Below are 12,497 nucleotides of genomic sequence, written 5' to 3'. Positions count from 1 at the left end.
TTTTTCTTATTCAAAAACCTTTTGCCAAATGCAACAGATAATTTCACCCCAAAAAAGGCAGCATATTTAAGGTTTTCTTTGTTTTGGGATGTGTGGTTTAAGATACAGACTATGCTAGATTTCCGTGATTTGAGCTTTTTTGTTGTTTACGCGAATTTTGCTCTATTTAGTTTTCCCGTGATTTAAGTTTCATAATTTATGCGGATTCTGTTTGATTTAGTTTTGCCTATTGGGTTGTTTTCCCTTTTGGATTTACAGTCATGTTGAAATTGGTTTGTACATATCTTTAATATATTCCTGAAGTTTTTTAATGAATATGTTGTTTAACCCAAAAAAAGAAAGGTCGTGTAAAACAATTGTATTTTATCAACAAAAGCTAATGTTTATTGGATGGGTTTATTTTTACAACGTTCTTGTTTATTCATCATTATTTACTACGTCTATAACAATACTAAATTCTATACTTTATATATATATTATTAATTTTTTTAATAAGAGCAATATATCGTATATGGAGAGGGGAATTCGAACATAAGACATAAGACATCAGGCACAAGAATAATTATACTCTTAATCACTTAAGTCACAAATCCCTTTACGGAACTTATATATGTTTTTATATGCATCATGTATGTCTTCCATAGTTGTGTTGTGTGATCAAAGTGATGAGTAACAAGATTGTACAAAAGAAAAGTTCCTAATTATAATATTGTACATTATTTTAAAGGGGGAATCGAACTCCATTATTTCAAGATCAATCATACTTCATATTTTAATTTATAAAAGTATGCATTGTGATCAACGTGTGACATAAATTTTTCTTTGTTTTTCTTTTGGGCACAATAGACAGATTATGTCGTCATTCATGGACTCTGTCCTTGGTGTGTCCCATGTTTTCAAGAACAATTAACATAATTTTATTGACGTTTCAAATTCAAAACAATCTCTTTCTAGGTACAGGACTGTCTTTTTACACTGCATTATGTCAAGGCATGGACCCCTAAACTGTACGTTTACGTAATAGCTATATATAGATGATGATCACCAATAAAAGCAGAACATATTATTTGATTTTGTTTTTTATTTTTATTTTTTTTAAATGAAAAAAATGTGAATTTACCATATTATTCTAATTTAATTAATAATTTTAATTCTTAATATTTGAATTAACCAAGAGCATTTTCTGGTATTTTGAATGTTTCACCATTTTCTGCTTATATATATATATTCAGTATTTTCTTAGGGTCTCCTTTTCTTCTGCAACTTCCACGTACAAAGCTTGATCATGCGAATTGTGAGGCTAATTAGGCGGAAAACACTTTCACAAATTTCAATCATGAGTTGGTATCTACTTTTGTCATGATTGGTACAATTAATTTGGATTAATTTGTTATGTAGTAAGCGTCTTTAATTTTCTTGAAACTATAAAGAGTGCTTCTATTTCCACACCCTTGTTCTATTTCTTTTCACCTTATCCCTTGACCTAATTTTGTAATAGGACAATCATTGTAATTTCCCATCGAGCTTTCTAAGTTTAGGGGAGATTAAGAATTACTTCTCGAATCGGAGGTACATTCTTGGATCTAATGCTACATTATGATGGACAACATCTTTGATTTGACAAAGGTAAGTTTTGCATTGCATTACATTGCATTAACCTATTCCTGAAGATTATGACTAGTCATCCTTTCTCCGTATGACTAGTCATCCTCCATATGACTAGTCATCCATCCTCCATATGACTAGTCAACTTTTGAAGTAGTAAGGTTTTCCAGGTCACTGTTTTCAGCTGGATCCTACCCACTTTTTTGTCATATTCTGCGAAATCCTCTGCTACCTTGTACGATTCTAACCTAGGAATTTTTGTGTAAAAACGCATGTATTCCTCACTTGGTAGCCATCACTTTTGTAGGCAAGTTTTGGAAAGTTTCTCTGTAAACTTTCTCTTCTTCCTCAAGGGTAACCTTCATATTTTTCATCTTTGAGTTTTCCAAAATGTTTCTTTTTGAAAACTGCATTTGAAATATGAAAACCTCATTTTGCTAAATCAAACACTCTCTCATATATATCTAGGTCAGATTCAAGATTGATTTCTTTAAGAGTATGGTTTCTTGAAGAAATTGGTCATTCTCCTTTGAATCCAAATTTTGGTTTTTGTCTAAGTTAGAGCTTGCAAGCTGGTGCCATGGGATGAATAAGCTGGAGAAGGAGCTACCATTGCCATGAAAAATTGAGCTTCAAGCTTTGCTAAGTTGGAGAAGAAGATTGCACAAAGGAGGTATACCTCATCTTCCTAAATAGATCTAGGTTTTTCTTGAGCTTGCTTGTGTTCCCTTGTAAGAATCTTTTTCTACTTAGTGGATTGCCTGGTCGGTTGATGACCCCCAGTTTTTCTCAATGGTGGGTTTCTGGGTAAACAATTTCTGATTGCATCCCTGTAATTTTTCTGGGTTTGTGTTCTTGGTGGTTGACTAGTAATCGTATGAATTCAGGGTTTGTGTTCTTAGTGGTTGACTAGTCATCGTACGAATTCTGGGTTTGTGTTCTTGGTGGTTGACTAGTTATCGTATGAATTATGGGTTTGTGTCCTTGTAGTTGACTAGTCATCATTATCTACTATTTGGTGTTTACTTGATTATGATGATTTCACACACTTTCACTATAATTGTTGCTAACACAGGGGATGCCTAGATTGACGGGTCATTCTGAGTGCCTAGGTTGTCACTAGTAATTCTCTAGGCTTGCAGATATCTTGGTATGCTCTGTGTATATTATTGTTTGGTATTATTCATATATGACAGTTGACTAGTCATAAGAGTATTTGGTCAAGATCTAGAGTGTGTGAAGTGTGTTGCGTTTTGTTTAAGTGTCGTTAAATTTACCCCTTGTTACCTAAGTACCAATTTCAAATGATGGTGCACCTGGCACCAGTATGAAGATAATGTAATCCTCTAGCAGCTCCAATGCAAATTTCCAACGTATGCTTCCATGGGAGGTTGGTTGCTCTTGTACAGGTGTTCCTTTAGAGTCCATTAGCCATGTAATCATAAACAATAACCATCTCACCATCTTCTTCGTAAAAACCAATCGAAGAGATAAATTCCTTTGAAAGCATCTCAATTTTAGTTTCAAATTCATGAACTCCTTGTTCTAAAAAAAAGAACAATATATAGAAATAGAACATTCTCCCAAAAATTCCCTTTCTCATTCATTATTCGGCATCTCTTTGTTTAATAAACAAATTTTTTTTCCTTTTTTAATTCTTATGAAATTGAGTTTTTATTTTAGGGTTGAGGTTTTTTCTTTAAGTCCTTAAAAGTCATTTTACAAAGGGGTAAATTTGTCTATAAAATTTTAAAGATAAGATGGGTGGGAAAATAGGACAGGTGGGTGGAAATAGCAGCACTCAACTATAAAATATGTGTGTATATATATATATATATATTGAGGTGACATGCTCCTCATTATCTTCTGACCAAAAATAAAATAAAATAAACGAATTCGATGATATTTGTTACACATTTTCTGTCAAAAATAATGGATATCGTTTGACTACTCAATTAAATAATTGAAACTAAAATACTTTCTTAAAGCACCGCATTAATTGATTTTATTGATATCAATTAGATGCCTTAATGAGTTTCAATTTGCATGATATTTTGCAAGGATGACCTCTAAATGAAGATGTGAAAAATAGATGGTTTGGACCGTTGATACTTCCCTTCTTACCTTCTATTGTGGCTCAACTGCAAAGTGACATGTGTCCTCTCTTTTTTAATTGTCAAAACAACTTCTTCTTTTTTTTACTTTTACTAAACCAAACTTTTTACCAAAACATAAAAGAAAAAACAAATACCATTGTTTTTATTTTCTCACTTGGTAACATGTGTATTGAAAAATCCTCCATGAAGAAACTATGTCTATAAATGTTGTCAATGGAAACTTTGGTTGTAGAGGGATTATTAAAGTTAGTGTTGGAAAGGGCCACAAAAACTTAAAATTTTGATTGAAGAAGCAAAATTATTATTTTTAAAATGGTTGAGAAAAATCAGAAGTGAAAAAAAAAAGGGGAAATTTATTTTTTTCTGTTCAAAAAAGTGAAAAAGAAGTTGTTTTGACAATTAAAAAAGAGAGGACACATGTCACTTTGTGGTTGAGCCACAATAGAAGGTAAGAAGGGAAGTATTGTCCCTAAATTAATTAGTTGCCATCGAAAATTGGTTTTATTTATTTTAAACAAACAACATTAACTAGTCGTTCTATCATTCTTTCTCATGTTCTTTTCTTGTTATTTTAATCTTGTTTGTTCAATTTTTTTTTTCAAATACAAATAAAATTTTTCTTACATCTTTTTGGTTATTCATAAACAAATACGAAAACTAATATATTTTGTTTTGTCAAAGGTGGAAGATTTTATTCAAATACGACAAGTAACGTTTGCATCAATAGCTTCATCAAGTAAGGTTATTAATTTAATCTCCTTGAAAAAGTGAAGAGGATTGAGTTTGAAAACTCTTCTAATATTGGGTTGGTAGTTTGTCTCTACATAAAGAGATTTGAGGAGCCATCACACATGTTAAAACTAGAAAAAGAAAAAGAAAAAGTAGAAAGACATAAAATAATCCAACTATTAAACCTAGAACTAGAGTCAATTCATATATTTGGGCGCTCAATGGAAAGAAAAAAAGGAAGAAGTAAAATAAACATGGAAAATATTGGGTGATGAATAGAAGTATAATACCCACCTTATTTGAAGTTTTCTTGAGGATGAGAATCTGAAAACGTAGGTAAGATAGAAGTTTTGCCTTTCTCATGTAAACAAAGTTATGAGAAATAGATACGTTCTGGGAAATAGAAGTTGGAAGGTTTAAGAAATATGAATTTTTTTTAAAAGGAATATCAACAGTTGTTGGATAAAATTATAATTATAAATTATTAGTAAGGACAAATTAGTCATAAAAACGGTACATTTAATGCTAGCCTTACTTTCCCATCACTACTACAAAAAGAGCAATAGACGACGGGAATCCACCGTCATGTAGCAGGTTTTCTAACCATCGTGAAATTGACCGACATCTTTTAAAATATACAACCATGACGGTAAATAAGCGACGTTGTTAAAGGAAACAACCTCAGTAGAAACTAAAAGCCGACGTCAAAATAAAGAAAATGACCGTAAAAATAAGGAATTGTGAAAGTATAGACGACTCTATTTGGGAAAAAGGGTCGTTTCAATCCCAAAACATGACGTTGTTTAGTAAATATGGGAAGAATGAGGTTAAGAGAAACTGTTACGACCCTTTTTTTTCCAGCGATGACATTGCAAATAATTTACACCGTCAGCCGTAACTGAAAAGTGGACGTATTAAATGATATACACGTCTTATAGTACACCACAAACGATGTTAGTACGACATACAACGACACATCTGTTTCGACAGGAGACACTTGCATAGAATATTTCACGATACATGAACACCAAGGAGACTTGAAAACTATTAATGACGGCAGTAAATATGGGAAGAACGAGGATCTTACGACTCCTTTATTTTAAATGTTGACAGTGGAAATAACCTTACAACGTTGGTTAGTATAAACACCGTGTTGCAATATAAACGTCGCGAAATATTTAAAAGACGATGTGGTTACTCTGTACTACGTCATTTTGCTTTCTAAAGACGACGTTGTTCACTAAATCTCTATTTCCTTTATGACATAAATTGGGACGTGGTAAATTATTAAGACGACTCTTACTGAGAGTACATCGTCGTGTTTATTTTATAAGACGACAATAAATATGTTGTTTATATGCAAATATTTCTGCATACATCGGTGTGCTGTTATAAGGTCATGTTATCCTCTTTTAAATGTCGGCTCTTTGGCCTCTCCATTGTGATATCCTGTAATAACGTCTTATCATTACCGTTGTTATTATATGATTATGTGCAGTCATTTGAGTAATGCTTTATACGGCGGTAAGTAAATCGCGGTCGTCTAATTTTTTACAGACAACTTTTTTAATGTCCATTTTATTTAAACCGACGTGTTTTGTATTTTTGTTTTTGTTTTTTTTATAGGTTTTAAGGTCTTCCATTGCATGACGTATGATAAAAAAAATGACGTCTGATTCTATTTGGACGTCTATTTTTGCAATTATGTTAACAGGACCGTTGTATTTTGGTACTTGAACCAGATTGTACTTAAAGCTTTGCGCCCAAACCCCGTATAACGAAAGTGAAAAAAATGCAATACAATTTCTTACAAAATTAATGTCATACACAGCCATTTAGGGCATAAGTAATGTCATAAATTATGAGCATCATTCAATCCATATATCTTCACACCCATCTAAAAAATTTTGACTCCCAAACACACTGGCTAGTTCATCAAATGTGTCAACATTTGGCATCCCTCTAGTAAATGGCTCACACTCAATTCTCACATCACCTAAGACATCATCACCAATAACATCATTATATTCTCTATTATGCATTGATAATACTACTGACCAACCATGATGCATTGGGTCGTCAACAAAAAATACTTGTTTGACTTGAGAAGCCATAACAAATTGGTCATTCCTATGTCCAATTTTACTCAAATCTACAAGGGTAAATCCAAGTTCATCGACTACAAGGCCAGAAGTGCTATCTATCCAATCACACCTAAAGACTGTGATTGTAAACTTTTTGTAATAAAGGTCCCAAATATCTTGAATGACACCATAAAAATTCATATTTGAGACAATTGGGTTCTTATCCTTGGCACTAGCAACTTGCATAGTATGTGCAAGTAAATAAACTCCACTATTTTGAATTACACACACATCATCTTGTGCCTTGGTGTTAAATTTAATACCTTTGATAAGATAGCTCCTATATGATGGCACTGCCATGCTTGGACCAGTTGCTAGCCACCTCAAATTTTTTGATATGCCATTATTGTCTTCTCCATTAAGTTGACTTTGAACCTGCAAATTAATTATATCTTAATTCAATCTAACATAAAAAGAAGAAAATTAAAAGTCCAATATGTTATTCAATTTCATATACCTTAAAGCGTAGCCATTTAATGAAAGTGGAATTGTGCTTATTTTGCAGCCACTTTGTTCGCTTTCAAAATTTTGGATAAGTGGTCTTGATGTGGATCATATGTTCTCTACATAACACGAAAAATTCAAGCATTACAGTCCCAAACATATAAGATAAACATAAGGAATATAATTTAAAATGACTACTTAAGAATAAAACTCATACTCGATATAAGGTAGAACTTCCTCCATATTCTCCAAGACATATAGATGTGCCTAATTCAACAAGTCCCGATCAACTAAACACACTGTGCAACCTGATAATTGCTTTGAAAGTCCTATCTTCTGACTTGATGGCACTCCAACTGTACTAACATCAGATAAATGCTCGGTGCAAAACTTTACAGCTTCTTCAGCTATATACCACTCAGCAATGCAACCTTCAGGATGAGTACGGTTCATAACATACCGCTTTAGCACTTTCATATATCTTTTGAACGGATACATCCATCTAAAATAAACCGGCCCACATAGATGAACCTCTCTGCCAAAATTTACTATTAGATGAACCATGATATCAAAGAATGAAGGGGGAAAGTACTTCTCAAGCAAACACAAAGTTACTACTACATCTTCTTCCAACTTATCTAGCTTGGAAACATCTACCGTCTTTGCACATATAGCATTGAAGAATAAGCACAATCGAGTTATTGCATACTTTGCAGGCTTCTCTAGGACAAAATGAATTGCCACAGGGAGCAATTGTAGCATCAAGGTAAGACAATCATGTGATTTAAGCCCAAGAAGTCTTGAATCTTGTAAAGATACAAGATTTTTAATATTTGAAGAATAACCTTCAGGGACCTTCATGCCATAGAAAGAATTGCAAACCACTATCTTCTTTGCTCTTGACAAATTCCAAGGCCTTAGAGGCAAACAAGTACGTTTTTCTCCAAACTTAGGTTGCAAATCAGTCTTGACCCCCATGTTCAATAAATCCAAACGAGCAGCAATCCCATCTTTTTTTTTTCAGGGATCTCCAACAATATGCCAATGATACTATCGCAAACATTCTTCTCAATGTGTATAACATCGAGGGCATGCCTCACAAGAAGGTATTTCCAATACTTGAGATCAAAGAATTTTGACTTCTTCTTCCAACAGACTCTGTCACCATCATTTTCACTTCTACGTCCCTCTTTTTTCAAGCCCCATTTGTAATTAATATCTTCAACTATATGCAGCACTTCTTCTCTGGTTAATGGCTTGGAAGGCGTGCCATATTCCAGTGGCGGACCTAGACTTTTGTCCATCTGGGGACATAAAAAATAATTTCATAGCTGACACCTACAAAGTCTAGGTTTTCATTGCAATACAATATATATTACAACACATAATCTATTTCAATAATTTTTTAATATATGATTTTGGGCCAAAATCTAAGGCTATAAAATATTGGACCATATCTTCATTCAGTCTTGGGCCTTGATATTTCAATATAGGAGAGGTTTTGTGCTAAAATCTTGAAGGCTTTACTTATTTAGGGTGTTGAGTGGGGATTTTGCATGCAAAATATTAGCCAAGTGTCTTGGTTTTATTGGCAAAGTGTTTGGCTAGATGAGTGAAGAAAACACTTAAGTATGGGTAGCTGCCCACAGTAGGCATGTATTGGGTCCGCCAGTGCCATATTCAAGTTTCTCATTAAAAGCTGCACGTTGCCTCCAATATGGATGACTGATTGGTAACCATTTTCTATGCCCAGTGTAACAAATTTTGTGGCTATTTTCAACCTGTGACTAAGTGTATCATCGCCGCATATTGGACAAGCTTTATATCCTTTAATGACACAACCATATAAGTTTCCATAGGCAGAAAAATCATTAATTTCCCACAGTAATGCAACTCTGAGTGTAAAGTATTCTCCTCTCTAAGCATGATACACTCCTCTAATCCCATCCCACAAAAATTTTAAATCATTAATCAAAGGATCTAAATAGACGTCTATATCATTTCCAGGTTGTTTAGGATCGGAAATCAATAAGGTCAACATCATGAACTTTCGTTTTATGCATAGTCATGGTAGGAGATTATATATAACTAAGATAATTGGTCAACAACTGTATTTGGTACTTAGAGAACTGTGGGTATTGAATCCATCATATGAGAGAGCCAATCTCAAATTTCTCGGCTCATTACCAAACTCAGGCCATTTATCATCAATGAATTTCCAAGAGGGAGAATCCGCCGGATGATACATCTGACCATTAATTACTTTTCTATTAGCATGCAAAGTCAAACTCTTAGCTACATTGCTTGATTGAAACATCCTTTTAAATCTTGGAATTGGAGGAAAATACCACACCACCTTTGCTGGGACACCCTATTTCAAGATTGAATCTTTGCCTTCCTTCCATCTTGAGATTCCACAAGTAGGACAATGAGTTGAATGTTCAGACTCCTTCCTATACAAGATGCAATCATTTGGGCATGCATGGATTTTCTCATAATTCAGCCCCAATGCACACAAAGTCTTTCTTGCCTCATACATAGAGGAAGGTATTGTATTTCCTTATGAAAGCAAATCTCCTTGAAGTATCAGCAATTCTATAAAATAAAATAAAAAACATCACTCATCCCATGTTTTGCCTTCATATTATATAACTTCACTAATGCAGATAACTTGGTGTACTTACTACAACCAGGGTACAATGGTTGATCTCTATCCCCAATCAAATTGGCACTCATAAGGATCGGATCCAAAATCGCCTAAATCATTATCATCAATCTCTATTTCTTCAAACACAAAGCTGTACGTACTATATGGTCATCATCTTCTTCCACATTTCTACTAGCATTAGTAGTTGCTTGCCAAGGTTCTCCATGAAATGTCCAATTTTTATTGCTTTGGTCAATTCCATTAAAGTATAATTGTTCACTTATAATTCCAACCCCAAACAATCGAAAATTCCCACATTTGACACATGGACAGTGAATATGTGTTGTAGTTAGAAGATTTTCTATTGAAATTTTCAAAAATGCTTCCACCCTTAACTCATATGCCTTCGATCTTCTATACGCATGCATCCATGACTTATCTATCTCCGACAATATACCCTATTATATATAATAAAGTGAAAAAAACAAACAATGACCATCACTATAACAGATTATAGTTATTTTAATAGAAGTAATTTAATATACATAAGACGACTTTTTCAAAACAACCGACGTTTTTTACTTATACAAACGACAGTTTCAAAAACCGTTGTCTTAAGCTAGTAAACACTGATTCTAAAAACAGCAATACAATTACATACGACGATAGTTAAAGAAACACCACCTTATAAAGGAAATACAAACGATGATTTTTACAGAAAACCGCCATCAAATTCTTAAAGAAAAGGATGCTAAATCTGCTTTTATTCAGACCATTTCAAAGAACCCAACATATGTTAACAACCCATAACAATGCATTTTTATGAAAAGCATGCAAACATTAAAGCCATTCCCTTGTTTTGGCCTAATTTGGCACACCCATTCCAAATAATCAAAAGCCCATATCAATTTTGGACAACCACCAGCATTCTACAACCCAGCATTGGAGGCCCAGAATAAACAAAGCAACCTCAGGACACAAGCAGATTGGACTTTGCATTTAAATTGGAATCGAGGGCCCAAAATTCAAGAAAGCCCAGCCCAGGACCTGTCAACCCACAAAAATAAACTTGGGCTTCAGAAAAACAGAAAAACAAAAATCAGCCCACAGTTCCAAAAAAACTCAACATGGGCCTGATATGATCAAATAAAAAAAAAACAGAGGCAACCCACGTGACTACCTAGCTTTGAAAAGTTAGCTATTTCAACTGGGTTAATAGGGAGTTAATGAAAGCAGGTTATAAACAGGCAAAATTCTCCAGCCTTTTCAGTCAAAAGAAGATCAAAATCCCTTTTCTATATTCAGAAAAATTTTGCTCCAGAGCAGGTGCCATTTCCAAGATATAAGCAAGCTATATTTCCTAAAAAGAGATAAGTAGGGTACAAGGAGTTGTTCAAACAGGAAAAGCAAACTGACCATCATGGCAGATTGTGTTCTTTCTCTCTACGAAGAACAATAGGGAACAAAGAGGAGTTGGTTTTTCTTTCAGAAAAAAAAAGCAAGGAAAAGACATTCATGAAAACTGATTATTGATGGTTCTTCTCTGCCAAAACAGATAACTTCCCATTTTCTTTAATATATAAAAATAAAAAGATCTTGATTTTTAGAAAATCTGCCGCCCATTTTAAGATTAAAAAAAAACCACTCCAGCATTTTTATAAATATGAGAGGAGGTGAACAGATCAAAAGGACAGCCAAAAAATCAATCAAAGACAAAACTCAAAATGATCACTTGATTTCAAAAGCCTTCAAACAAACTGAAGCAACCAAAAGCTTATTGAGCCACAAGAACGAAGCCAGCTACAAATCAAAATCTCAACTTCAGTTGAGACTTAGAGAAATAAGTTATTCAAAACGAGATTCCTCTCGTTACAAATTTGGTTCAGCATAAGCCAAGGCAAGCAAGTCCGGTTTTTACAAATATGAAAACCTCAACAAATTTATGGAGAGCCCGATCAAGCGAACATGTACCACAACACGGTTTCATTTCGATAACCAAGTCCGATCGCTTACGCCCTTCTAGGTGAAGAGGTCCCAATTCGCCCATTCAAAAAGCCTTCGGGCTTAAAATAAATTAAAACTCGCCAAACTCGAGCGTTGGTATCGATTTACAGCGAAACTTATGATTGAAGTTGTTGATAGTCGATCCAGACAGGCATATTTAGTCTAGCGGATCGAAGCATCTATCCAGCAAATGGAAGTTGACCTTCTTTTTGTCTTTTTAGAGTTGGTTTTTCCTTTTGAGCTTTGTAAAAGCGATTCCAAAACAGTTCACTTTCTTATCATTTATTCTAGCTAGAACTACCAATCTTGTACTGTGAAAAATTGTGAAGTCCTCACAGATCGCTTGTTTAGAAATCAGTAACTTGGGGCGCAAGTTATTTATTTTTAAGAAGTCTGTATGATTTTTCATTGCTAGCAGTGGCACGCTCACACACTAAAGAAAGTTGACTTGTTGACCAGTCAATGATTTTCAAGGCAATGGGAGAACTTTACCCTACCATCACAGGAACACACATAAAACGGGTGAACATCCCTATTCATAACAACAGAGATTGATGAAGAACATATATTAAGAACCCATACCTACGAAAACATTAAAAGGTCGCAAAGCATATATCTAAAACCCTAAAGGATCGGATCCAACAATGCAGTCTATGATTTCAGAATATTCTTCTAACTATATATGTTTGTACTTCAGAACCCATAACTGAATATCAATCAATGAATGAAGAAGCATGATATTAGGGTTTGTACTTACAGGCAAGTAGAGCTCACAGATTATGATCACCTTGGATTCGACAGAGGCTG

The sequence above is a fragment of the Prunus mume genome, linkage group LG6 (genome assembly GCF_029339155.1).
Source record: "Prunus mume cultivar Tortuosa linkage group LG6, ASM2933915v1, whole genome shotgun sequence".
Classification (NCBI taxonomy): domain Eukaryota; kingdom Viridiplantae; phylum Streptophyta; class Magnoliopsida; order Rosales; family Rosaceae; genus Prunus; species Prunus mume.
The sequence above is the reverse complement of the archived record's forward strand: the minus strand, read 5'-3'. Positions refer to the sequence as shown.